Genomic DNA, 26,177 nt, shown 5'->3' on the forward strand with positions numbered 1-26,177 from the left:
CAAACGGATAAGTAGAATATGATGAATAGCTGGAATTCGTATGTTCGAACTTATGGCCGTAATACGCATGACCGATAAAAATTCGATAGAAAAGAATGCACGGTATATCGAAAGTATTGTGCAGAATTTGATCCAGACCATTGTGTGAATTTCAAGTTGTCGATGTTCAATAATAGCGGACATTCTTCAAAAACGAACCCTTCGAAGCGAAGTTTCTGTCCGCGCGAGACGTTACCATTATTCTCACTTTTCGCTTATTCTTGTTATTAGGTTGAAAGCTGAGTTATCGCACTGTCCGCATTTCTTCCCCTCCCCTTACGCCATTTTTCCCGTTGCAGCTCGGTTTTGGCACGTAAATTAATTTGCGTGAGAGATCTGCTATTCTTCGCGCAAGATATATCGTTCACATTCCTAACTCGTTCGCTGCTTTTTTATTATCTCCTCTCTTTCCATCCGAGTTCAAAGAAGAAATTAAGAACATTGTGCCGTTAAGCAACATATTGTTAACGAGAATCTGGGTTGTCAAGAGTTACGTCCAATCTCTTTTTGATCCAGTTAAAAACCCGTTCGAGAATTTGCGAGCTACAGGTATATAATGCTGTTTATGGCTCCAACTTATTTAATCATACTAATTGCAAGCGCAAAGTAAGAATTAAGAATACGTAATGTTGTTACGTAGTATTACGGCACAAAAGGTCTTTTATAATATCAAGAATTATGATCAATCTACTATTAACCCAGTTAAAACCATATCATTTTCGCGATTAATGTCTTATGCTTAGGTTTTATCTGATAGCAGAAACTCTCTTTAAAGGGAGTTAAGACGTACGTTTAGCCATCGCAGCAACGATTGTATCGGGGAATATATTAAGCGATAGCTCACTGTATCATAGCCGTATCATAATTTATAATAACGCTCTGTCGGTTCGCATTTAGGTTGCACTTGAGCGCTCCTCAATTTCGAATCGCATTAACGGCCCTCGTCAGCACAATTCATCAATATTTCATTACAGTCTGTGATCCATTCAACTCTATCGACGTGTATTTGCCGCGACAGCAAGAAAGAAACTCGCAATTTAACAGATATTAATCTAATCGTCCGTGTTTATACCGGATGATATCTGAAAAATCATGAAAGCGCGTGCGAGCTCACTGACCCGATTTTTAGGTGATTAATAAACGCTGAAACACGGTGATATTTCGCCACGAGTCAAATTGGTCAGTCGCGTTTAATTAACGGGTAGGCGTTCCGTTCCTTTTTTTACACGTTAATTCGCCGTTAAACCGGCATTCGGGTTTTTCCAATTATCCGCTTTCATTAAGTTGTCGGCCACGCGGCTACTCCCATTTGTCGGGGTTACAGGGTCAGTCGCACGGTGCTATGCGGAACGGTTAAAAAAAAAGAAAAAAAAACGTGATCTCAGCTTTCGTTCGTTAAGACGGCTTTGTCCTATGCCAGACTCGCATGCACAACGAAAAAACCGCAGACCTTTCCCTCGCAAATGCGCTTGATTATTTCTACGAGGAAACGACGGCGACGTCTCGCGCTTTACCACAACACGGTACTTTATTTTCGCGTACATTAAGCGTTATATTAGAATAATTAACATTAAGTAATTTCATAAAATTAGAATAAATTCTTGTTACCATTATTGTGCTTTATTGTGTACTACTGTTCATTATTGTGTTATTCAGTGTTAAGAAAATGAAGTAATCGGACAAATTGGCGATATAATACTTCTCTCTATCTCTCTCTCTCTCTCTCCTTCTCCTTCTCATGATACTAACGAAATACAGAGTGGAGAATAAATGGCTATATTAAGTGTGTTATATTATTACACCTCTGCTTCCGTCTATTGCACGTGTGAGACGTAAGGAAACGTGAATGAATTTAATTAATTCCGTAAAGCGTAACGAGGGCCCGTTTAAAATTCTTCAGATCTCACAACTTCAGCTCGCGAATATAAAGTGACTCTTAGTAACCCGGTAATTAGTCTTGTGAATTACAAAAAAATATAAAAATGTTATTATAAAATATATAAAGTGGAATGCCGCCACTTCCAAATTCGGACATTTATTCGCTCATTATATCCGCTATCTCGTTATTACTGTCAATTCATATAGATGTATACATTTGTACAGGAAAATATCGGAATATTCAATAGTTGTATTAAACATAATTCCACTTTTTTCAATATCCGCAGTATCTACATAATCCTTCAATACATGTTCTCATATTTCTCTCAGTGATTGCGTTAGTTTTACATATAGCTGAAACACAGAAATTTTATATTCCATAAAATTTATTTTCACGATATAATTTATTCACGTTTTGTTCATTTGTATCGAAAAGAGAAATAAATTACGGACTTATCGCCATTTTTTAAGCTCTTTTTAAACGTCCATTGCGAGTCAAATGGTGTCCTTAATTAATGCCTTTCAGCGTTCTTCCATTTTGATTATTCACATTTGTCATTGTGCGATTGTATAAATAGCGCATCGACCGTTTCGTCATTGAGAATTTCCTCGCTATTGAGAGTTCCCCGTAGAGATCTGCCGTAATTTCCGATTTATATTTGACTCCAAACCACATTATTCCGGAGTTCTTCAATTAATCCGCCAGCGTTATATATAGCTGCTGTTTTATTCAAATAAAAAATCGTACGTTGACGCCCAACAATAGAGAATTAATGAAATCGGAATTATGTCGAATCAACAAAGAGATAATCACAGCATACTCCATATTGTTAATCTTAATTAACTCTTTGTCATAAATCAGGAATACAGCGTCGCAAAAAGTACTCACGTTGTCGTAAATCAAATATTATTTCGTCATCTCTCTGACGATGCTTTTTTACCGACTACAAAATGCAAATGTGGATAATATATATTAATTGCTGATGCACTTTCGATGGAAATTTTATAACAAGCTCTCGCGATATTCCCTTTAAATTAATGTCGTGCAGATTCCGAAATGAGCTGATGTATTTAATAAGTAATTTAATTTATTACAAAATTACAAGAAAAAATACCAGCAAGAAGGTTCATACACTTTTATCGCAAATCATTACACGCAGAGAACTTAAAATACGTCCGTCGTAGTAGAGAGTTTGTGTCACGCGTTCTGACTTTAAAATGAGGCCGACGTCATACATACCTTGGTTAATTTTGAACACTTTGCATATTCTAAGTATGCGCCTAACTCAAATGCCGCAACAGATACGACGACACGCGGAATTACATACAAAGGAAGATGCATTAAAAAGAAATCCACGAATTTGAAATGCAGATTCGGCTAAGATATGCACTCGGCGCGAAATATATATGTATTTCGATTAAATTTGTAGTTAGCGACTTTTCGAGGTGCTCTCTCGACCTCGATTCATAGAGAACACCCGCGAAAGCGCGTGCTTGATGGTAATTAGATATTAAACTACAACAGAGTCTCCAGCATGATCCCCGCGGCGTAACAAATCTTTCTCCATAAATGGATAGAAAATAAAACCGAATTTCTCCACCGTCGTTGAAAGCAAGCCTCGTGAAAGTCTGTCGTTAACTCGCCGGAGTTATTTCTTTTGAAGAGATACAGTTATTAACCAGATAATACAATAACTTAATAACTTTTTATAGATCTCGTTACGATCAGCAATCGTTACGCGTAGCCTCTAAAACTCGCAATACCGTGGTACGGCATTTATACGACTTCGTCCTTTCTTCAAAACTGTAAGAAATTGTGCAATACCTCTTCTGTCTCTCTTTCGACAGCGTCCTTTTTTTTGTACTCTGTATCTTTCAAGGTTTCAAAGTAGACGATATCCACGAGAGAGGAAGGGTGGGAAGCATTTTCGATACTCTTGAAACGAGATACGTGAACGCGCCGTAATTATTTCTGATGAAGACGTAATCGAGCCGGCCAGTATTGCTAATAATAATTAACCGGCATAGTCGTATCGCTCTTCTCTGAGACGGTGTGTCTAATACGATGGAAGTTTCCGGTTGCGCTATCGATTTCCGCGAGGCTACCGTATATTCCCCCGTATTCAGCCCTCGTTTTACTTTTACTTTAATCTTCCATACGCGCGTTAAATTCGCGCAAGAGGAGATCGAGCATCTAATCGACTAGTTCGAAGGGGTTCCGACTTTTGTGCGAAAAACGAGAGCATCGGATGCATCATTTTTGGACCATTTAACGCTTAAGAGCGGAGAGTCTCTCTCTTTCCTTGACTATACGATACAAAGTTATAACGGCCGAAGTTTTCTTTGTTTACTCCTGGGAGCTCGAGCTTTATTTCGTTGGGGACGAGGGTAAGATAGATAGAAGCCTCTGCAAATACGTGTGTGCATGTGCGTGTGTGCGTGTGTGCGTGCTTATATCGCTGTTGCGAGAGATTTGATAATGGACGTGAAGTGTATCGATTATAAGGTTCAGACTACTGGCAATATATCGTTGTTGAGAACAGATAGCTCAAATATCAAATTAAAACGCGAGTTCTCTTAGCTTCAATGCTTTTCGGTAAATATAATTGCACTGTATAATTATTTCTAGATTGAAAAATATCTCTTATAAGATATTATCTGCGATTATAACACACGTTAACAATGATTTCATATTTTGAAGATTATCGTGGCATCATAGAAATTAATAAGATTACAAAGTTTACAAATTGTCAACTTTTATGAATATTACAAAGTATATCTCGTAAAGGAAAATTGTAGAACAAAAGTAGAGCGATCTGATACATCGTCAACAACTGCTGACCGCACCTTGTAGGGTGCCTCTTAGGGCGCACTTATGAACGATTGATTCCTGTCCACTTCCCATTAAGTCGGACAAGCAGTAAAGCTCTAATGGTCGACATTATCATTAATGTGAGATCTCGAACAGTGTTAAACCTCTTACGAAAATTTGCATAATGCATAAGCAGGCATAAGAGAGCACTTCGGGACAGTTCGGCGTAAAGTCGCAATTTTCTTGCATGACCGCCATTACACGTATCTAATTGAACAACACTCTTATGCAAAGGCATTCTCAAAATTTGCATACAATAACGACCCTATTATTTTTTATTGCGGAACACTCTTAGCGCGAGGCGAACACACAAACTTACGATTTTCCGTAAATTTCACAACAAAATGAGATAAGGTAGGAAAAATCGTTAAGCAAAGTCGTTTACTTATTACTGTCGCAACGAAAATTCTAACGATAATCGTATAAAAATTTGTTAAATAATCATATGATGATTTTCTTTATTCGATTTAACAAACTCGCTTGCGTTACGGAACAGTAACTCCGGCAAGAAGATTATAAAGTTTGAATTTTGATCGTCGATAGATACAGAAAAGTCATGTTCATCCCGCGGCACGGTTTTATTATCCCCCTATGCACTTTTATGAAACTGTCGCGCAAACAGGAGACGGCAACGTTGCTCCGAAAGAATAACGGGAGAAATAAAATGCGCGATGCGACGGGCGAGGTGAGATCTCGCCTTCGTCTAGTGTGAATAGTCTCTTTACCATTTGCATGGAAAAGCGGAGAGAAGGATAAACGGCGATGCTGATCTTATTGTTCGGATCGGGCGCCTCGTGGGAAGAGGAGGCAGAGGTACGGAGAAGATTAGAGAGAAATCTCCTGACGGGAAGTAGGGGGTACGACACTTTATATGCCAGATGCGGGGCGCGAGATAGCATCGCGGTTGCGTTGCAGCGTTCTTATTTGCGAAGAATTGTATTATCGGAAACGTCGATTGCATCTACCGCCGTGCACTTGAAGAGTTAGTGACGAGTATAGCGATGATATAATGCGTCTCGTTAGTCCGCAATGAGAGACCGGAAGCGAAAATAGGAAAATTTAACGAGAAACTCCTCGACCAGTTGCGACATGTTGTCGTGCAGTCGCGTATCTATTATCCACACGAGGATATATCTATTGTAATCCCTTTATTCCATTATTATCCCGTTATTCCTATTGCTTTGTTTCAATTTGCAAACATGTCACTTTTGTCACGACCGCGCGTTATTCTATGCATTGTTGAGCGTAAAGCCAAAGCCCAGCTTAAATGATGGCCCTTTGACCGGCAATTAATGCAATTACGCTTCCGGACGATTTGAATTTCCGCAATAAAGGTATATTGCGGAAACTGCAATAAGATTGCCCTTTGCTGTCGTGTTTCATGCCATTCTCCGGAAGAATCTACTAACATCTACTGCACTAACATCGCGAATATTGCGTTCGCGGATTAAACCGTTTCTCATACATGGAATTTCTCCCTTATGAAAGACTTTCTCCTCGCAAGAAATACCTTAATGCTAAACTGTAAAAGACCTTTTTTAAAAGTCAAAGAGTTGATCTTTTTTATCCAGACATAAACGCCATTTGCATTGCATTTTATTTCATCACGAAGCGCAATGATTACAGTCCCATGTCAAGAGAGGCATCAATCTCCATTGTCGACGACATCGTAAAAAAAAGAAATACGTGCGAGTTTTGCTTATACATATACATATACGTTTTCCGGCGTCAAAAACACATCCGGCTGGCTTGTATATTTTGTAAGTGTCGTTTGTGGCTCGTGTGACGAGCCTCAACTTTTACTACTTCTCAAAAGATACTTGGAACGTTTCTTCCTTTAATTAAGAGATAAATAAAAAAAAGCTTTTTAGCTATTTCTCTGCTCCAACTATATCAAGCATGTATAGGTCTTGTTTTTAGCCTTCTTATTAAATTAGATTGTATCTTGGTTTCACTTTTCCTGAAATGTTTATTGCATTGTCAGACACAAAAATGTGTATACGTGGACATTGAGCTCGGGTCCGTGGGTTCGCTAATCCCAAATGACTGTGGGAAAGTCATCCCTGCGGATAGAGAATACAACTATATGTAATAGTACTTGGAATATGACGCTTCTTTAAATTTCTGAGGTCCTCTACATCCCGTTAACACTTAGGACTACATTTAAAAAATATTTCCTTACAAAAATTGATTGGTTTTTGTTATGTATCAACCACTCATAAAAAAGCCGTGTAAGAGGTTTTATTGTTGACGCTTTTCCGTAATGTCGATTGGTTTTCTTATTGCGCTTGATGTAATTTTACTCGCAAATGATATAGCTTCCAATAATTAATTTATCTTCAAGATTTATTTTCAACGTAAATTTTTTATATGTAGTTAAGCGATTTTCGGAAATCAGATATTCGGAAAGCGATTATTAAAAGCTAAAATTCTCGACTGTGTTACTGATGATATTTGTTGCTGATGATATACGCAAAGAGTTAAATGGCGGATTTTACTTTTGCCCTATCCATTTCCTCGTATCAATCACATTCTAAACATTTCAGATATTCATCGGATTTTGTAGAAATCCTATGAATCCTATTAACGGCATGGACAGAATAAATGCCTCGACCGTCTGTCATGATTCAACGACAGTCTGCTGTTACAATTCATCTGTACATGCGAACAATTCAATCGTGAACAAAAGCGACAAGGCGATCCATATTCGCCAGAGGGCAAGTACTGATCGTAAAAGCATCAGAGAACGACAATTATCGGGTGGACCATAAATGGTTGTTTGATCTACCGTGGTTTAATCCGTGAGAGTTGATCGCATTAAGAAACCCTGTTAATTGCATTAAAATAGATGCTTCCGAAAATACATCGACTCGTTCTCTTTGACAAAATCAGATATTACTAACAATAATAACAAGAGTGAGAGAAGAAGAAGAAGAGAGAGAGAGAGAGTCAGAGACAGAGAATTTATATTTAAATTATGTAGTAAATATGATAGTATCTGTCGTTTAAAATATTTTAAAACTGTATAAAAAATAATTTTATACATAAAAGTGATCATACGAAAGTTAAATGCCAATATCGAGTTTAATTCGAAAATCGGCTGCTGGAATTACGTAGTTAAGCTTTCTCGCCGGATCCTTAAACAAAGTTCGGAAGAATCCGCTCTCAAGTATCGATATCGGGATATGCTTATCCTGCGAACTTATATCCTTGCCTCCTCAGTTTTTGAGCCATCTCGTTTGGATGGAGAGTTGATAACAACGACAGCGAAGGCATGAGAATGAGAAGCGTCATTATTTGCATCTTTAACCCTTTCAAAATATTCAGAATGCATATATATATATATATATATATATATCTTTCACTCGCTTAAAACATTATTATTAAAAATTGCCATGCAGGATAATGCTTATATCTCAATAAATTTTTTTATATTACAACACTTGTTTTATGTTATACAACAATTATTGATCTTTAAGAATATAATAGAAATCCTTTTTTAACATGGCTAAGAATATTGTCTCGAAAAAGTGGAATTATTATCGATAGGAACAGTATTTTTCACGTAACATTAAAATATTTGTACATACAGCATCGGAATGACCGCAGAGTGCTTATTTTTTGTTTTCGGAGCCGAAGGCGTAGTGAACTATTGTATAAATTTCCATCTGGACTATTTGAATTTTGTTTAAAACATTCTGGCTCGGATCTCGCGTGGTGCGATGAACTTATCAGTCTGACTTTATGCGGTCGCGATGACAACGATGAAATATCAGTCAAGTAAGAGACTGCGAATAAAAGTCCCGGGCGAGCACCGGACAAGCCTCGGCGGAATAGTGACAGTGGATAACAGCACGCCGAAAATGTGCCTGCGGTTTCCGCGACCGCGCTACTGCGGTTCATGGGTCACAATAAATTCCAGCACATTTTGGCTGCTACTGTTACCTACTTATACTTAACCATTACATACGCGTGCACCATGCATTATATTCTCCGGCCGGATATGGTGCAACTGTGCAGCGCGAGACCGTAAAATTATATAACACTGGCTGGCGTTTCTAATTTCGTTGAACGCGCGCTAACGTTTCGCGCAAAACGCTCCAGGTCACTTAAACGGTAATGCACGTGGATGCGAATCGTATACGAAAGGTCAGAGCGCGGTGTTGTAATATTGCAATGTAATATTACCGGGATTATACCTATAATATATAACGGTAATATTGTGATATTGTAAAGAATATTATATAATATGTTTTAACATTGCAGCTGTTCTACGTCAATGTTATGATTTATTGTCTCGTATTTCGATGAATAAAATGTCATTGGTATCTTTTGCATGAATTATCACAATAAAAGCCCTTCCGCATTTTGGGTTGGGATTTACGCTCGTTAGTAGCGCGGTATTTGCTGTCGAGAATTTTTTGCGAGATCGGGATATGTGTGAACAGTTGCTGCCTTTCCTTGTGCGACATTTACTACGTGCCTACGTGCACTTTGTAGCTCGTTAGTCCGCGATGCGCCCTTTCAACTCTCCACCATTTTTGCTACATGAACCTTCGATGTTCTAACGACACGACTAGAAGAGAGAAAAAGAGAGGGAGAGAAAAAAAGAAAAAAAGGGAACAGAAAAGCTTTGAAAAAGTACGAAACGCTCCTAGAGCTCATCCACGTGTCGCTTGTCAGTAGTCTAATTTCGAGAAAGACTGGCCGATTTAAACGTTGCTTGATTTCACCATCTTGCAACACGGTCAATCGTTTTCGTACATCTCGAAAGTGCATTTCGAATACACAATGCTCGACTTGGCTAGTAAGATGCGCGACGCGAGCAGGCAAAATTTATTGGCATACGTGCACGGTTAACGTAATCCCTGAATGTAACTATGTGTACTTCGATATAGCATTGCCTTAATAAAACACTTAACTACATTATTTATGTCAAACCTTTGATAATCAAAGGGTCAAACAGACTCGATATTAAATATAATATTAAAAAATCAGAGAGAGAGAGAGAGACAGAGAGAGACAGCTTATTGAAATTCATCTTGGAAGTTTATCATTTCAATAATTGTATTATAAATTTCACGATATACTCTATAAATTTTAATATAGAATATATAAAGAAATAAAAATTATTTCCAAAAAATACAATATAAAACATGAAGAGTCCAGTAATATTTTCTGAATAAATTCAGTTACCTTTTTAATCAATTTATCTTATCAATTTATCTTTAATCAATTATCTTTTTCATCTGAATAACCTAGTTAAGCAGTGAACAGAAAAAAGTTCTTCGAAACATCGATTTTAACGCTTAAACAATTTGAAATAATTTCTTTGTGTTAAAAGAGCAATTATTTGTCAAACACATATTAATCCCAATGATTTTGAATAAAACAATATTACCTAAAACATTAAGGTAATTCTGGTTTATTAATGAATTCTGAGGGGGAAAAAATCGTTATATATATAATTTATTCATATCAAAATAATCATATTTTTCAATTCCCCGAAGATATAGCCCCGAAACAATTTTAATTGCGGATTTTTTATAATAGCACCCTGGGGGCATGAATGGAACTCGCTTCTATAGATGAGTTCATCGCGCAATGTAAATAACGCTCCCGAATAATCCCACGTGGGATCAATGAATCATCGGATTTATACAAATTCCACACCCGCGTCATTTCGGTTGTATTATTATAATCTTTACATATAGCATTTAAAGCTCGTTACTTACACCACGATTGATATAAGGATTTGAGGACAAAAAATATGCAGCGAAGAAAAATCATCCTCGCGATTTGTGTTGAAGTTAAATATCGTAGTGTTAATATAATTTAAATAATTATGTCAATAATTTACGTAACATACATTAATAATTAAAAATTGTTAAATTTTATAATGTAGTCTCTTCTTTCCTACACACGTTTTTAAATTTATTTTTTAATTAAATTTTAGGGTGATGCAATTATTTATAAAGGCTAAAGGCCAAAGTTTTTAGATACATCAATGAATACAAACCTTTGTGTGCAAAATAATAATACGAAAATCAATACTATGAAAACGTATGTTCGATACAAAAAAAAAAAACGATTGATGAATTCACTTCTGACAAAGAAGAATGGGACTCATTTGTGGTGAGCGGTTCTCGATCTCAAAGTCAGAAGAAAAATGGATTTCTTGTACCTACCGCAAAGAATGGACATAAATGTAGATCCACCTGTACAAATGAAGACCCATTTTTCACTTGGCAGCCCTGTGATTTCGCCAATGACTTTTTACGATAACTCGACCGAAGTCTACGATAACTAACTACAATGCGATATCAGGCGTTACATACCGCGCTACTCTAAAAGCGATAAATCATATCTTGTACCCATTTTTGTAAAATATCGACTCAACTTATAGCTGTCTCGAACGCTTTATCTCGGAAACATTTATAGGACCGACATGGAGTATTGACGTGACTAATTTTTCGACGTGCTTTTGTATCGCAATAAATAAAACTTCTTATGCCATAACATTCCTATACGTCAAAGATGTTACAGATAAAAAAATTAAAAAAGATATTAATTAGAATAAAAAATTTATTTATATGAGATATTTATGTATCTCGTTATCTTAACAAATTTCTATTTCGTTTATGATAAAAGTATTCTTATTTTACTTTTTGCAAAATGTCAGCAAATTAACTTATTTACTTCAAAATTTACGGTACACAATCTCGTGTGATTAATATTTTATTTTTGCCTTGTGACAGCTGTAAAGGTTTCATAATTCTCACGTATGCAGCGTAATGTAATTTAATGGGACGTTTTTCGTTGTATTTTAACGTATGACCTGACAAAGGGCTTTTTGCCAGGGCTTTTAATCATCACGTCGATGTGTCACAAATTTTTACCTAACAAACCGAAGCGCGCTATCATCCTTCCGCTAATCGACAAACATAATTATTCCACGTCAGTTTTACGACATAAAAGTCCGATAGAAACAAAGCTTTGTAGATCGAGACGCAGAATGAAAATGAAAAAGGAACTACGGGAATCAGCAACCCTCCAGCAATGAGCTATAGATCATAAGCCGCCGCGCGACGAAGATTGATTAGTACAGATTCATTTGTTCGCTGACTTTTTCTTATTAACTCTCGCTAGTGGATGATAATGTGATTATTATTTCTAGGAAATTTTGATACTTTTAATGAGCAGGCAGGTAGATTTGACAGAGAGATTATCCGACACGTACTAAAGTTCACTAACAAGATCATTATAAAACTCATTAATATTCCCGTGTTACCAGAGTAATTATTTTTACAACAGCAGGGATTAGAGGAAGTCATTATTCAAAGTTCACCCTAACAGGTCACCGAAAATTACTAATGGTAATGTCAATAATCAAATGCTAAATCGGTAATAAATTAATAAATCATTATTACAATTGTTATAATGCATAAGTCGATATGCTGAACAACAATTATGCTGTAATAAAATATTCAGCTCCACAATATGGTAGCAAGTATAATACTATCATTGTTCAATGTTAATATTAACAGTGAATAAAGTAGTTGAAATCGCGAAATTTAAAAGCGAAGTCACACACATTAGTGTGTTTGTTATTGAAGCACTTACTTGATTTGGCGACCGCCTTTCGGCGGTCTTCCTCGGTTGGGGGCCCTCTCTAGTGGTCCCTGAGTTGTACTTTCCGGTCACCGAAATCCAGCGCTGTAACAGCTAGAAACCAGAGATCCACTGTTGTTAAACTACGGCTGCAACACGCGACGCGACGCGACATGACTGTGTGCGAGGACGGCGCGAAGAAATTTTGGGAAATCACGAATTTTCGTCGCCACGTCCCACGTAAATCGTCATCGCACGTGTCGTGTACGTATGATGCATGAGTGTGTCGTGTAAATTTAAGCGCACTGTCATGCGGAGGAAGCGGTCAACGTAGGTATTCGACGACACGACAGCGGTTGGCGTTCGCGTCGTCGAATGAAAGTGAGCCGATCGTATTTTGGCCGCGTTACAGGACGACTGTAACGCAGAGGACGTTACTTTGCGTGATTAGTGGCCGAAACGTTGCCAGGATCGAAGCGAGAAAAAAATAGTCCGGATGTCCAAGGACTGACAGTCTTGCACGATTCTAATTAACGTAATGGTGTCCCGAGGCGTTAAGTCTTTGCAAATGTCACGAGAGAGAAAGAGAGAAAGAGAGAGAGAGAGAGAGAGAAAGAGACATGCTCGTTTTACGTTCTCGCTCGTATACCGATGTTACATCATCGCAGTGATAGTTCGCGGTCGTACCATCGCGAAACCGAGTGAAATTTTTTTTCTGCAATCCGATTAAAAAAGTGATTTCGGTTTCGAATGACGATAAACAGAGCGTGGCGCGGGGATGTCGCAGTGAAAGCGGTCAACGTCGAATCAGACACACCGGTCCCGCACATACACGCGCACCGCTTTGTGTCCGGCGCTATTGGCTACGAAGCCAATTTTTAAATAAACGCGCAGCCCGTATTTTTACGCCATAGCTTTTCGTAGTTTGTAATGAAAGCAGCGTCATTCGTTGAATCCCGCGGAACGGTGCGATATTCGTTCGGAAATATTCATATCGCCGTTGTTTGTCAAATTATCTCTCCCGGTTCAGCCGCTCGATTTTCCGTACGGGACGATCATGAAATTTACGATTTTCATATTGGCCATCGTAAAGCGTACGTACCGAAGCACAAAATTGTATTTATTTAAATTGTATTTATTCCTGTTGCATGGAATTTCAATAACAGATTGTCTAACAAAAATAATCATAAAAGTGCACCGTTTGATGGAGAATCATCCAGAGTACGTCTAGAAAATTGACAAAATTGATTTCACCAATTAAAAATTTCCGGATTTTCGTCTCCGTTAAACGATTGCCGTAGTCACCGTGATTTCTTTCTTCTCGTTATTACGAGAGTTACTAGAAATGAGTCGCACTTTCCAAAACTAGCAAAGTAACTCAGTTTCACGATTCGCGTTCATTTCTTCAATGTTTTCTGGACTCGAGCCAAACGGAATCGTATGCTTGGGGAATCGTCCCGATTATCGGCCAAATTAGATTCGTTAGCGAGAAACGGAGAAGGCGAGACGTACAGTCGCATTCCTCCGCGATGTCATGTGACTTATGTTTCGATCTCCGCGTTCGACAATTTTCAAGTCACTTTTCCGTTCCCTTGTTCTCCACGGCGATGCCGAATAATTTCCCAATTTATACCGGAGATCAGATGGCCGTTCGCGGCGCGGCAAGAGAGACGAGAGCACTATCATGCAGCAGGGCGCAACACTGACCGATGAATAAGGATGAATGGATCGCATCGTGGAAGGAAAAGCAAAAAAATAAAACGGTATTGCGAGGTTGGTGAGGACTCTTTCTCCATCGCGGCCGTCGGCAGATATACGATGGTGGAAAAACTATAGCGAGAACGAGGCGAGTAATTGGACACCGGGTGGCCATATTAGAGCACGCGGAGACAGACGGAGACGGAGAATGGGGAGACGGAAGAGCGAGACGGCGGAAGGGAAAGGATGGACTGAGAAAGTGCGAGAGGAAGAAAGACGAAAGAGAGATGAAGAAAGACGCGAAAAGCGAAACAGAAATGAGGTAGCAAATCCGGTACAGGGGCGGATGAGTTGAAGAGAAAATGGCACGAGCAAGAGATGCAGAGCCGAGATAAAGGGGGAATCTTTAAACAGCAAAAATATAGGGGATGCAAATCGACTATCGTATATGCGTAAAGAAGGCTAGACTCGGCTAGAGAATCGTAATGAGAAAGTGCACGAGGTATAGAAAAGGTATAGAGAAACCCGGCGACGACAGAGGAGAATGAAAAAGGAGAGAAGGAGAGAGAAAAGGCAAATATGCTATAAGATAGATGGCGAAATCAGTATGGTTAAAGAAGATAAGGTAAAGGAGAAATGAGAGAAGAAATAGAGAGATATATAGAACAGGAAACTTGGCGAAGCCAAGTTAATAAGAACCTTCGGCCCCTCTCCCTCTCTCCTTCTCTCCCGAAGTAAACTGAATATATACGTAAATGGGACGAACGTAAATTACAAAAAGGAAAAAAGAGTGAAAAAGATTGAGAGATGGAAAGATAGTCTGTTATAATAAAAGCCAAAAAAGTCTAACAGCATAACAATAAGCAAATATTTTTATCCCGCGAGTGATTGTTGCACGATATTGTAGCACTAAAAGAGAAATTAGAGAAAGGCAAACAAGGCGAAATACAATAATAATGAAAGTGGAAAGAAAGAGGCAGTTATTAAGTTGTAACGAAAAAGCACGGATTCGGAACGAAATAATCAAAATGGAATGAAATGTTTAAGTGGACCGGTAAGGTTGTTCGTAAAAGAAAGGGCAAAATGAAGAGTCCTTTTACCAGATAGCGCGCGCGAGAGAGAGAGAGAGAGAGGGGGGGGGGAGAAGGAGAGAAAGAGAACACTTTGATGAGAAGTTGCAACCAGGTTGTAAAATTAGCAACCAGAAACGAAACTGCAAAGCGGCGCTAACTAACGGCAAAAAGATCTTTAATAAAACCAGAATTTTAAAAATCGTGGAAGATTTGCGCGGAGAATTCGCATCGGGAATTGCAAGGAAGGCTAAAGTAAGATGTCCCAGGACAGGTTCGGGTTAAAGAAGATAAATGTATATCAAAGAGCGAGAAGATAGAAGGCGGGGGGAAGCAAGAATCGCACGAAAGAGCGCGTTGAATCAAAGACAAGCGGACGAGAAGCGAAATCAGCAAGACAGGAAGAAACGTGGCGAAAAATTCGAGCAGAGACAGATTCAATGGACTATAGGGACCGAAGGAGTCTCGCGGTAACTTATTTACTCCAGAAAAGGCCGTAAAAGAGATCGAGAAGGATCAGCTTGAAACAGAGAATGGACATAAAGGAACGAGTGCGCGGATCCGGACGAGCGGTCCAACGTGCCATCGCCATCGTCGCGATCTAGCGTGTTCGCGCGCGTGCGTGTGCGATACCGTTTTAGTATTCGAGCACACACCGGCTCGCACCGGTGTGCATTATCTAACACTTAAAATTAGACGGCGACGGCAGCGACGACGATGAAGACGACGACGACGACGACGACGACGACGGTGGATAGTCTCTCTCTTTCGTGGTCCATAAGAGGAGGAAGAAGACTGGAACGAATGGAGATCTCCATTGGAGGCAACTCCCGTGGATTATATCGCGATGCGCCGACGATACACTTGCACTTTATCAACGATATCACGTGGAACTTTCTCTCCGGCGGCACTTTCTTTTCTTTTTACAGCACTATATGCGGCACGACGCGCCCTCGCTCGTTTTTCCGTATGCCCGTTTTCCCCTCCTTCCCTCCCTCTACTTCTTCCGGCCTTACTTTCCGCCGTTTTTCGCTTTAAGTAGTGTGATGTTTATCGTATATGGTGTAGATGATGAGGTTGCCGATGACGAGGTTTATTCAGACGCACCGCGTTCGTCCGGGCCGGCTGGCCGCCCGTCTCAGAGTGAATGTCTTATTAGTTATTTCTGGTTTAGCTACTTCGTCGCCGCTCTGTTCCTCCTCCTTCTTTTCTTGATCTTCTGCCCGAACCGACTCTCCTTTCCCTCCCGCAACCATTTCGCGCTCCCACGTCCTCAACCATCGAACTCGATCTGCATCACGCCATCAGCCGTGCAAGCTCGAAAGCTTACACGTACTGTCGGCTCAGTGCTTGCGGCGGATTCTCAGTGTATTCTCGGCGAGATCAACGAAATCCGCTTCTACGATCGTACGAGATTCATCGCAACAACCGAACTCGAGACTTCCCGTTAATTCGTCATCGGTTTCGTCGTTCTTGGATCGAATTAAGATTTTAAACGTCGTTCTTGGATCGAGTTCCCAAGGAAAACTTCAGTCTGGAAGAAAAATAAACCGTGAAAGAAATTCTATTTTGTCTGTAAAACACCTCAATAGAATTTTCGAGCGCAACTTATCTCGTTGACCGTCCCGTGGAATAACGCGATACTTTTCTCTTGACTTTGCTCTTGACACGGCCGTATCTTGTTATTTATCTATTTTAAAAAATAAGACCCGCAACGTCAATAGTTTCTGCTGTTTTCTTTTATTTCTATTTTCCAGAGCGCAGGTCTAGCACCGTCGAAACCCAGGTAGCAAGACTCGTCATTTTGACGTCAATTGACGTCAAAAGTCTGTCATTTTGACGTCTTTTGACGTCATTTGACGTCAAAATGACGAGTGCTTGCTACCTGGGAAATACTTTATGACGCGAACCGCCCGAGATATCGCAAACGTTCACCGACGTTTTTTTACTATTAGATGTCAAGAGGTATCCGAATAAATTCTGGTCCCGCGAGAACTTGTCCTCGCGAGTGTTGAATATATCCCGCGACGATCCTCTTTAACCTTCTACGAAGGGACGAAGTTTACGACTGCACGTGTAACTTCTTCTTCTTACCCTCCGGTTATTCCCAATTGTTGCTTTCACAACCCCTGAATTTTCTTTTCGCGTCCGAATAATATACGCGTACATGTACTCGTTTTACTTGTATTTTATTACAAGTTATAGGAGCGGGGCAGATACGTTGGTTAGATACGCCGCGCTTGGGGAATTTTCTTGCAAGGGAAACCGATCTGGTGTCCATAACATTAAACTTTATCGCGCGATAAGACTGTTCATTTTATGGGAATTAAAAAGATTCCGCATATTCCCTCGGGAAAAAACAAGCCTTAAATTTTTTAACAAACTATATAGCATAAATTCTTGTAAAAACATTTCCATTTGTGTTTTCCGCTTTTTGCGCGGCAATGATGTTGTGAAACGTAACATGAAGTTACTAAATTGCAATATATAAAAACCGGATGTTATTCAGTAGTAAAAAAACGGCGATATTTAAAAACTGATTTTATTTACGATACGTTAAATGATTATCCATATCAAACATAGACAAAATTTATTTAAAAAAAAACAAAGAATTAATTATTAATCAGTATCTGCACTTACAGATCATTATAATTCATATAAATAAATTTTTATCAAAATCGAGCAATTTCAAATAAAACAACATTTATTTGCATTCGCAATTACGTTAACTAAATCTTGTACAAAGTGAGATTGTCGAGATGAGCCTGTGTAAGTTTTGTTAAAGTAGCAAGTAAGGTCGCGTTTATTAAAAATAAACGGAAATGCTAAATTATACTGATTAACTTGTATACTGTCATTTTCAGGCGAAAAGAGAATGATTCTTTCTGTGTTCGCGTATCGGGGCCGCTTCCACTTCCAAATACGGATGATGTGTTAAAAGAGATCTCGTTAAAGTATGTGACCCGTTACCAAGCCCAGAGAGAACGACGAACTTTAAAAGATGACAAAGTAGATGCCGGCGCGTTACGTACGGGCTGCAGGTTGCTCGACGTAACGACCCTTACATCCCCATTTATGGCTTCCTATCCTTTCAAAAGCCCGGTGATAATAAATGATAGCAAGAGTAGAACACGGAATTCCTTCAGAAAGAGAGAGAGAGAGAGAGAGAGAGAGAGAGAGAGAGAGAGAGAGAGAGAGAGAGAGAGAGAGAGAGAGAGAGAGAAGGGGAAGGGGAAGAAAGAGAGAAGAAAAACGGTGACTCATCTTTATATAGTTTGCACCAACGGGTAATTACGTGCGGAGAATTACTTTACGGATCGTTATGTGGCCAATAAAGACGCACCATTTACGAAAAGCGTCGGTCCGACGAAGCAGATCGCTGAACTTTTGCGGCGCAAGTGAAATTGTGATTATTATTCTACAGGTTATCTCGGTCGGGACAGTCCTATTCCGTGAAATCTACATTTCCCCGTTTAATATAATGCGATCATCGATAACGATTACCATGTCGTATCCGAAAATCTTCTGTCGGAATATTTGCGATAAAATATTCTCACGCACACACACACACACACACACACACACACACACACACACACACACACACAATAAATGGTAAGAGAGTAATAAAGGGAAACGAATAGCGAGTGCATATCATTAGAAGAGGAACGAAATAAATATCACTTGCAAAAGACTAAATGTTAGTGTGATCTTCAGAGTTTCAACACAAGATCCTTTCAGATAATTATAATTGCAAGCGATATATAATAATTGCAAATGTATAACAAGATATTGCCAAGAAAGTTTGCAACATAATTTAATAATTTCAACGTGTCATGTAATTAAATATTTTCTATAAATAAAAATGTTTAATAAAAACATATAATAAATTTCTCTCATGTATAATTTAAACAATGTGTATTTTAGATTTTATGATTAGATATATATTCATGTTCGTTAATTATATATTAGTTTTAATAATCGCTTTTCCACGTTGGCTATTTCTTTCTTTAAAATTATTTCTGTTATTTTCACGAATTTATTTATTACATAATATTGTCTAATTTCATGCAACGAATAATTAGACATCTTCCTCTCAGCCAACAATTATAGTATATAGACTTGACGCGATAAATCTTCTACTCAAGCAATAACTCTTCTAACTAAACGGTACCAATAATCCCCTCTATTCTGTAAGTAGTAATAACCGAGTCTGGCATGACAGGCTCGATGCCTCGCCAGACTGTCACGCGATATGGTTCTCCTCTATCTATTGTCACTGACACTCGGTGACTTCCTCCAATGTCTTCCCGTTACACCGCCCTTTCGTCCCCGATGTATTGCGTCGAGGGACTCACAAGATTAAACGAAAGATCATATTGTGACTGCAATAAAGGGGAACGGTGTGCTTTTTCCACAAGGTACAACGCGCGCACTCGGTTTTGTAAATTCACGCTCTTGACCTCGTACCGCGTGCATATAAATCTGATTCTGCATTCTTATATAGAAACGCGAACGTGTGTGGAATACTTTACTCTCGCCTTGGCCAGTAAGATTAACCCAGAAACTCCACTTCCGCTTTAAGTGGATTCCAAACCAGCGGCCCAGACGCCGGTAGCATAGATATCTCTTGGAAAAATCAAAGACGACAGCTGGGATTCGAATCTTGGCCCGTTTAATTGAATTCCGGAACTTGATGCGGCACACAAGTCGGCCCAAGAATCACCGGATTACTCGTCAATGACAAATTCCTTAGGAAAATTCAAGCCGAAATACTGGATAGATCCTTATATACGGAATCCCAAAAAAACAATTATTTCATGAGATAAAAATTAAAGCTCTTAAAATAAAAATTAAGTTGAAATTTAATTACGTAAAATTGACGATTTACCGTCAAAAATTTAATTAATACACATAGGTACACAATACATTTACATATAAAATTACTTTCAATTATCAATACAATTACGGAGAAATTTCAAGATTGTTCGCAAAAATTCCCATTATCCATCTCGATACAGTTCCGACTCATAAAATATTTTTGTGAAGGAAAAATATAAATCGAAAGAGAAGGACAAATGATAAAGCGAGGCAATGGAGGAGAAATGAGAATTCGCAACATGCAACATTGTGCCGCTGCAACGTTGCGAGAGGACCTTATCGCGAAAGCGCAATGGCGATTTATCTGTTTGCCAAGAGGATCTAGTTTGCTCATCAGGACATATTCCACGACGCGTTTGTTCATGTGCGTGTACGTGTGTATGTGTGTGTGTATGTGTGTGCACGCGCGTGTACGCGTTGCTTGCATTCGTACATATCCGCAAGCGAAACTGCAGTGGCGATTTGTCTTTTTACGTTGCGGCTGTAAAAGTTCCACGATAGCGGCAATGCTATTTTCCATGAGACTCACTCGGCTTCTTTGCCTATACATCGAACGCAATGTCGTTGCGCATTGTTGCGCAAGCGAAATCCCGTAGTCAGTCAGCCAGTCAGTCACTCATTCAATCAAACGTTCGTTCTCTTTCTAAAATGCACTGGCATTCTCGCGACAGACTGCTGTTTGATACGGTTCGACTGTTCGTTTTGTAATCTCAGGCTGCCGCGAATTGGCGCGAGCGAAACGAGACTTCGGCTCATATATCAAAGACAAGGCGAGAAACGCGGGTCAATAATACTGTCGACGAAGTCGTTTAAATGACAAAATGCAAATTGCGATGCAACCATCTTATGTATTCCTTATCTGTAAGATCGCAAATACATAATTATCGGTCAAGGCGTTTAAATCTTCATTTAGTTGTGTATTTTAATCGCACATTAACCCTTTTTACATAAAGAATTTGTTGATATTAAATTGTTGATATTAAATATATCAAGCATCGATAGGCTTGTCGGAAATAATCTTTAGAAGATTTTGGCGAAGTTACTGTTTACTGACGATATTAATGTCTTTCACGTGATCATTTAATCTATTCGACGACAGCGGCCTTGGGAGGATACCTGCGGGACAATTTCTCGGTGTTTTGCAAGTGAAATTTATACAGTATTCAACATCAATCTTGATGAAATTTCGTCGGCTCGAACATCGATCGGGATGAAAAATACTCTGAGGTCGCGACGAAGTCTTACGTGAAACGAAATTGTCGCTCTAACTTTGAATTATATTTATAATTCAATAATAATTATAAACATGTATAAAGCTCTCTTGATCTTCTAATATATAGCTTCAGTTTTTACATCTTTTTTCCATATAAAAATATAACTTGTAAAACTATACCAATATTCTTTATCAACCACAAATAATTTATTATAATTAAAAATAGTTAGCAATTTATTATAATTAATTTTGTCGCGAGATAACTGTATCTTTTTTTGGCATAAAAATCTTTGTAAATTAGTCACGCTAAGATACGCTTCCTGCATATTTAATATAGCTCCAGTTTGACATAAAATTATGAAACTATATTATACAGTCGACTTTCAGTTATTTAATGAAAATTCGATTGGACATCACTTCTTTTTGCGATTTTTAAACTCTCGATCGTTTGAGTGAATAAAGTCGATTGGTAATCAAGCTTGTTCGATCGTGAAGCATGGACGGCGCGATAGACTTGTAGGCCGAATTTTGAAGTTCGCCGTCGGTCACAGTATACAATGGACATTGTACGGAGATCTATATCCCTAGCAGCCGCTTAACGTAAATAGCTACATGAGCCCAAACAAAGGGCTCGTCGAACTAACAATGCGCCTGTACACAGCTGGCCAAACAGGTGTTTCCTGCCGTAGCTCTTCGAATTACGTTACATTATCTGGATGACTTATAGCGCATGATAATTGTCGTCGATTAAAATTGACTATTTTTATAATGTGTATTGAATTCCTCCACTTGTGTATTTATGTGAGCTAAACAAGCTGATTGTATCATTAGTATGATCACAAATAAATGAAATATGATATATGAAATATGATTGAAATAAAAACATATTATCACTGATACAACAGATATAGCATTCTGCAGATGAACTGTTTTATAAATAAAATTTTATAAATTGAAATACTTTTATACACATCACACAATCCTCTCTTTATGTTAATTCGTATCGTCATTCGAAATTCAAATGTTATTGCACAAAAATTTTATTTTCTTCCGGTCCCATTACGTTCGCAACCTATTTCACAACAACAAGCGCTACTCAGGGCCCTGCGCGTTACGTTCCTGGCTGCTATTTTTACTATCGCCCACGGGTTATTTATAACTGTAACGAATGTACGACAGAAACGTTTCGCCGCCGGCGCGACTCCTACTTGATGGAAAATATATCTCGATCTAATTTATAGCCGAATGTCGCGTCAGGAATGGCCCGTCCGTGCCACTTATCAAACTGTTTATTGCCGCGCAGTGTCACCATGTAGGTATGTACGGGAATTAACAATTATTACGGTTCTACATGTCTCATCTCCGCTATCGTCCACGGGATATTCATAAGAGACGGACTTAATTTCATACTGACGCGATGCGACGCGACGGCTCACAACTTCCACTTTTGCTGCGAAACTTTTGACACGTAGATTCATGCCAGCGGTAAATCGCGTTTGCACACGAGGAATTGATTACAAAAGAAAATCTTATATTTATTAAATAATTTCATGGACAACAATTTTCTGCCTCGCTATTTTTCCGCGAAATAATCGCATTTTTTAATTACACTACTAATAAAAGAAGAGGATTTTTCTCTCTTTCTCTGATATTATTTTTATAAAAATAATAATTCAGTATTCTCTTCAGCAGGCTGCATATGGAAAATCATTTTATAAAACCGTCGTGTATTAAAATTGGTAATATCATTTTATTATGATAAAATAATATTATTGGATTGTCGGAGTTTACCGAGTGGAATTTTTATATAAATAGCCAAGTCAATTTATATATAAATAACTGTGACGAGATACAGAATTGTTATCTAGACTGCGTGAAATGATATATCGGAACATACGATATTTTAAACGTATTAACGACGGCGTGACCTATCAGTTACGTATATCGGATTAATTATTAATGTTTCTAATTATCGAATATTTATTTCATTATTCGTTGAATCAAAGGATCTATTAACAATAATGCGTATATGATTTTCTCTAAATACTTGAATATTGTTACAATAACAATACCTAACAGCGATGAATTCAATCCGCGCGATTATATAAAACACATAATAATTATTTATCATGTTTTATTTAATTGCATTAAATTTATTGTTTCATCCGTGAACATTATAATTATAAATGCAATGTCCAATTACTGTAGCTTACGACTAAAATATAATGTTCCATTGTCTCTAAATGATAAACGTAATTAAACTGCTGTTATTTCAAACGTAATTAAACGCCCAATGTAATTAAAAAGACAGTTCTTACGGGGAATTTGCGCGTATTTTAATATCAATGCTGTGTAACACCTTGTATGATATAATAATTATTTGAACGCTAATCACTCGACCGCCTAATTATTTTACTCGCAATTGAGTAAACTCGTAACTTATTAACTCAATGAACGTGTTCGCCACTCATTATTAATGGGAAATTTAACCGTTACAGGCGCGACTCTCTCTCAGACATCATCGGCCTTCGATTTCCATTGGCGGGCCTCTGAAATTTTATAATGTAAAATCCATGCCGCGCATTCATATTCATATGCGTGGAAAGGATAATTTATACCTATCGCTCCATGCATTTTAGCGACCTTATCTGGCGTCCATTGTTCACCATTGCAACGCGAATTGAACTAAAATTCATCACCATAGGCATTTGCTAGTGAATACCTCTGTCATTGGAAAACGTCATTGCACGGCCCGTTAATTCTGCCGCAGTTGACATCGCGAGCGTGCGTCAGGTGATACGTTACGAATGATTTGAATAGCATCGGCCTGTTTTAGGGAATACATAATGTACCTAGATGACCCGTAGATACAAACAATCCGTATTGTTTCACTGTCACTGTGGTAAAATATTTTCGCATTCGTTACGAAATATATACAATTCAACCAATGTGTTCAAGATATAATAGATTTCTACGAAAATTATTTATTTAGAAAATATATAATTTTGTCAACAGTATATATGTTATCCTAATATATAAATATATATAATATAATACATCACGTACAATTTTCTGAATAAATTTCTGTTTTATTTCGTAATTTTGCAGTTACTGTTGTGCAGTTCATGACATTTAGTTGCTAAAATGGGGGTCACGACGTTATAGGGCAATGTAAGGGTTGGCTAATACCTAGCAGGTGGTTAATTGTTTCAGGATTACTGGTCCGCATTAATGGTTATAGGCTGCTTAAGCTGGGCGGATTAGTGATTATTGGCTGTTCTGTATGTAGGATGTACAATACAACAATGCCGATTGTGGAAACTTTTGGTAACAATAGATTCGAGTATAATTCGTAAAATGGAAACGGTTCTAGCTTTAATTTTGCTGACGTCGTGCAGCAATCTTGTGAATTATATTCGTCTTTAATGGTTCTCGAAATGTTTCATTTAGTAGTTATTAAAATTTATCCTGTGTCACGAGGTTTCTAATAATGGAAAATAGTGCAATGTAATATAATATATAACGTTACATATATTTTAAGAACTTTGATATTTTTACGTATTTGAAAGAAACGCGTAGCGCATAGTGCGGTATATTTTAATATTTATAAATTATTAAACATAAATTTATTATACATAATATGCACAGAATATCTGTAATAAATTGTTTTTGTTTTATAGAGAAAGAGAAGAGAGATGTTCAATTGCCATTGTTAAAATTTAACATCCTTTAATTCTAAAAACACGTCACTTCTTCAAGGCACATCATGACATCATGACACTATATGACACGAAATATATAAATAAAAAATTCTGCCCGTTTACGCGTAATCCATGAATCTCATCTCGAAATAGTTTGATGATTGCTGATCGGTAATTTTAGTCCAAGGTGTAGGTTGAATGACGCAAATCGAGACCGCTCGAAAAACAGGAAACTCGCCGCGTAAGTATTGGCCTTTCCATCTCTTGTCTACTTACAAGATCTCTTTTTTTCGCGATTGCACAATGGTTTCACATCAGCCCCGCGATGTATTCACTATTTTGTAAAAATCGAATCGTGCGTAAAGTTGCACTCATACCCGACACAAATGCGGTTCTCTTTTTCCATAACCGTATATATACCGCGATCCAATTTCCTGTCCGGTCCGCTCGCTACGTGCGATCATTGTTTATTTCCGTCATTGCGACAGCGAAAAAAATGCGAGCGCCGAGAAGCCCCCAACGCGGTTTTGCGGAATTTGTAACATAAATGTGCACTGTGGCAAAATCAAGTCTCGTTGCTATTTCCTCTCGCTCGTTTCGTTTTGTGTTGTTTTTCAAATATGTATAATGACACGTGCCGTATCTACGTTCAATACTTTGTAACAACCGAGCTTGTTAGTATTTAAATGAGATTACTAAAATGCAAAATACTTGTTCTTTAAAGAAAAATGTACTTGCCTATTAGTAAACAAACATGTAGAAAATCATCGGAAACTTTATTACGATGTTAAAATAATTCTTCTTGGATCTTAAATAAATCAAATTTATAATTGCGTAAGTAGACATATAAGTGCAATTATAAGTAATTTTACTAGTCAATTTTGATCGCTGAAAAAAGGTATTAATTAAGTTCTCAACATTTTTGTATCAAGATCTGGACTTTAATTAATCTTCAAAATACGCTATTAAGTCGGTATTGTGCTGTGATTACCATACGTAAGATCCGACCGATATATTATATCAGTTCATGTATGTGCATCCATTCGCATAATCGCGGTGTATGCAACCTGAAAGCGATCAACGCGGGAAAGAGGAAAATTACCTAATATCCGCGACAATTGTGCATATCCCGTTTACGAGTGTCGATATCATCGCGCCGCCTAGCCTCCGCGTTATTGTTCCCACTCGGCTGTGGATAGACGGTGAAACTTTGA

General features: G+C 38.2%; 1 protein-coding gene across 3 annotated transcripts in view; it reads right to left on the reverse strand.

Annotated features, from left to right (window-relative positions):
• The window catches only part of Tn (tripartite motif containing protein thin), a 61,086-nt gene extending 44,722 nt beyond the window's left edge, over window positions 1-16,364 (reverse strand). Inside the window, exons 1-2 of one of the 3 annotated variants that reach the window (XM_071699424.1) lie at window positions 16,276-16,364; window positions 12,413-12,514 (exon numbers count right to left, since the gene is read on the reverse strand). The gene's annotated coding sequence lies outside the window, so the exon portion shown is untranslated. The other 2 variants (XM_071699425.1, XM_071699426.1) reach the window with 2 other exon arrangements.
• Window positions 16,365-26,177: the final 9,813 nt, after the last annotated feature.

Source organism: Temnothorax nylanderi, unplaced genomic scaffold (assembly GCF_030848795.1).
Source record: "Temnothorax nylanderi isolate EJ_2023f unplaced genomic scaffold, tnyl_v1.0 TNYL_tig0018_pilon, whole genome shotgun sequence".
Lineage (NCBI taxonomy): Eukaryota > Metazoa > Arthropoda > Insecta > Hymenoptera > Formicidae > Temnothorax > Temnothorax nylanderi.